Below are 3,884 nucleotides of genomic sequence, written 5' to 3' on the forward strand. Positions count from 1 at the left end.
GGAACTCAGGAAATCCCTGGGGCGTCATGGTGAGGAATTTAAACTCTTATTTTTTGATATATTAAAACTTTTTGTTATTGATTCTTTAACAGGGATGAAGAAGAAGACCAATAGCACTGGAAAGTTATGTACCTGTAGAGCAAAAAATTGAAGGTGATAATGTTGCATAGCTGTTTGACCTTTAGAGGATTTTATAACTATAATAACACTTGAGACTTATAGTTTAATTTTTTTTGGTTATATAATTTTGTAATGGTAAACTTGGAAAAAATTCCATAATGAGTGATATTTCAATACAAGTTTTATTATATTCTAGATTCTGGGAACACCAAAATGAACACTGTACAATTTTGTTGTGCATATGAAATTCACAGTTTACAAACACATTATGAATAATTTTAATACAGTGTATCACATAATGAAAGCATTTGTAATTAGCAATGAGTTTATAAAATGGACAAATTTATTCTGCCTGAGGAAGTTAGGGAGATTTTGGGAAGCCATAAAGGATGATTAGGACTTAGTCATTGAAGGAGGAAAATATTTGTCATTTTAAAAGAAGATAATGCCACAAAGAAACAGGGTGAATAGATAATTACAACTGGATGGGTATTAGAACATGACATGATCCATAGGGATAAACTTGCTTATAGGAATGGGTGCTGTGTTAAAGCACTGGGCCTTTTTCTCACATGTAATAGGGAACTGTAGAATGTGTTTTGTAGCAAAATGACATGGTTATATTTAATTTTACAAAAATAATTTCAGGAGTCACTGTCAGACGTCTAGGAGTGAGGTGTCTCTGGGGCCAGGGTCTCGCAGCTGCAGCCATGATGAAGGGTCTTGTTTTAGGAATCTATTCCAAAGACAAAGAAGATGGTGTGCCACAGTTTACAAGTGCAGGAGAGGATTTTGATAAGTCAGTGGCTGGAAAGCTTAGAGAAATTTTGAACATAACTGGACCACCTCTGAAGGCAGGCAAAACCTGAATCTTTTATGGTCTACATCAGGACTTCCCCAGCTTGGTGGTTGTTGGCCTTGGCAAAAGGACAGCTGGAGTAGATGACCAGGAGAACTGGCACGAAGACAAAGAAAACATCAGAACTGCTATCGCAGCTGGGTGCAGGCAGGTTCAGGACCTGGAGCTGTCATCTGTGGAGATGGATCCCTGTGGAGATCCTCAGGCTGCCACAGAAGGAGCTATGCTTGGGCTCTATGAATATGATGACCTAAAGCAGAAAAAGAAGATGGCTGTATCTGCGAAGCTCTACGGAAGTGGGGATCAGGAAGCCTGATAAAGAGGAGTCCTCTTTGCTTCTGGGCAGAACTTGGCTCACCACTTGATGGAGACACCAGCTAATGAGATGACGCCAACCAGATTTGCTGAAATTATTGAGAAGAAACTCAAAAGTGCAAGTAGTAAAACAGAGGTTCATATCAGACCCAAGTCTTGGATTGAGCAGCAGGAAATGGGTTCATTTCTAAGCGTGACCAAAGGGTCTGATGAGCCTCCGGTCTTCTTGGAAATCCACTATACAGGCAGCTCCCGTGCAAGTGAAGCACCCCTTGTCCTGGTCAGAAAGGGAATTACCTTTGACGGTGGTGGTATCTCCATCAAGCCCTCTACAAATATGGACCTCATGAGGCTTGACATGGGAGGAGCTGCAACCATATGCTCAGCCATCATGTCTGCTGCCATGCTCAGTTTGCCCATTAATATTGTTGGCAAGGCCAACAAGCCTGGGGATGTCGTTAGAGCCAGGAACGGGAAGACCATCCAGGTTGATAACACTGATGCAGAGGGGTGACTCATCCTGGCTGACGCGCTCTGTTATGCACACACCTTTAATCCCAAGGCCATCATCAATGCTGCCACTCTAACAGGTGCCATGGACATAGCTCTGGGGTCAGGTGCCACTGGGGTCTTTACTAATTCATCCTGGCTGTGGAACAAACTCTTTGAGGCCAGCATTGAAACAGGGGACCGTGTCTGGAGGATGCCTCTCTTTGAGCATTATACAAGACAGGTTAAAGATTGCCAACTTGCCAATGTTAATAACATTGGAAAATACAGATCTGCAGGAGCGTGTACAGCTGCAGCATTCCTCAAGGAATTCGTGACTCATCCTAAGTGGGCACATTCAGACATAGCAGGTGTGATGACCAATAAAGATGAGGTTCCATACCTGTGGAAAGGCATGACTGGGAGGCCCACAAGGACTCTGATTGAGTTCTTATGTCGCTTCAGTCAGGACAGTGCTTAGTTCAGGTACTTTGGGTCAGTGGCATGGCTCAAGTAGTGAGGTGCCTGCTTAGCAAATGTGAGGCCCTGAGTTCAAACCCCGGTACCACCAAAAAGGAAAAGTGATTTCAGATGCTCCTAAAAATCCTCTTCTGTCTTAAACTACACAGTTGGGCTTCAGGATATTTTTGAATGGATGAAAACCTTTTAAAGATAACAAGGGAAATATTTTAAAATGTAGAATAAAATGAAAATTTGGATGCCTTGATTTTTTTTATTTTATGCAAAGATTTATAAAGGTAAAGATAGTATCTTGCTTGGAATGATTTTTAAGATCTATATGTGCAATTTTTAAAAAAACTTCTGGCCACTTCAGAATGTTATGTTATTTAAAAAAATTGTACTTCAAATTTTTGGTGCTAGGAAAATGGACAAAATAGAAGTTACTATGCAGTTGTCAGAAATAATAAATCCAACTTCTTGTGCAAAAAAAAAAAGAAAAATAATTTCAGCCACCTTGTAGAAGTTAGATCTGGGGACTAGGAATAAGAAAAAGAAGTTTTAGTTTTATTTTAGGTGTGTGATAAATAGTAATAGTAGAACACTTGTAAAATAAAATCAACAGGCTTGAGAAATATTTACTTGATATAGTTAGCAAAACTTGCTGAGTGAAAGAAAAGAAAGTTGATAATTTCATCAACTACTAGAAATAAATATAAGAGAAGAAACAAGGTCTGAGGATGTAGCTCAATGTTCAGCACTTGCTAGCATACACAAATCCCTGGGTTTGATCCCCAGTACTGCAAAAAAAAAATAATAATCATTACTTTCATTCTTTAAGATACTAAAATTAAAGTGCCTGATAGGAAGAATTCAGAGATGGAAGCTGTTTATATTTCTTTTTCTTCAGTGAGTTATTAAAAATAAGAACTACATAAAATTGTTTAGAAAAAGGGGAGGAGAATAAGAAAGAGTCATAGGGGGGTGAATTTGATCAAAGTACATTATATGCATTTATGGAAGTATAACAATGAAACCCCTTTGGACAATTGATATACACTAATAAAATCAAAAGAAAACCCAGGTAAATTAACTAAGTTATACAATTATAATTTGAAATTTATAATGGTAAAATACTTTAAATTATTTTAGAGTGCATAAAAACTCACTCAATTGCAGAAACTACAGATGTTTCTCCAACTAAACTATGTACATATCCATTCATTTTACATCATTGTGTTGACAGCCTCTGTTTAGTGCATAAAAAATTATAATTTAAATAGCAATTGTCTGGTAACAACACAGATTCCCAGAAATGAAGAGTCATGGAGTTCAGCTAGCTATGAAGCACATATTAAAATCTATATTTAAGGCTGCATGAAACAAAAAGTGACTCATTTTTGAGCAGTGCCATTCTAGCACTTGGAAGAGAGACTTTGAATTGTGATTATAACATGCTCCTGAAATGACTGCAGTTCTTCATGGTGGCCCAGTGATAAGTGTAAGAGATAATTTATATATTTTGATAATAAGAATTATAGATCATCTCAAATATACTGAGGTTCTCACTGAAGCTGAATACTTATCAATTCATGAACATAAAGAGTGGCTGAAACTTATTTCACATTTTTCTGATTATTGC

General features: G+C 37.8%; 1 pseudogene; it reads left to right on the forward strand.

Moving 5' to 3' along the window:
* Positions 1–749: 749 nt before the first annotated feature.
* On the forward strand, positions 750–2,751 carry LOC141417460 (cytosol aminopeptidase pseudogene; annotated as a pseudogene).
* Positions 2,752–3,884: the final 1,133 nt, after the last annotated feature.

This window comes from Castor canadensis, chromosome 15, assembly GCF_047511655.1.
Source record: "Castor canadensis chromosome 15, mCasCan1.hap1v2, whole genome shotgun sequence".
Lineage (NCBI taxonomy): Eukaryota > Metazoa > Chordata > Mammalia > Rodentia > Castoridae > Castor > Castor canadensis.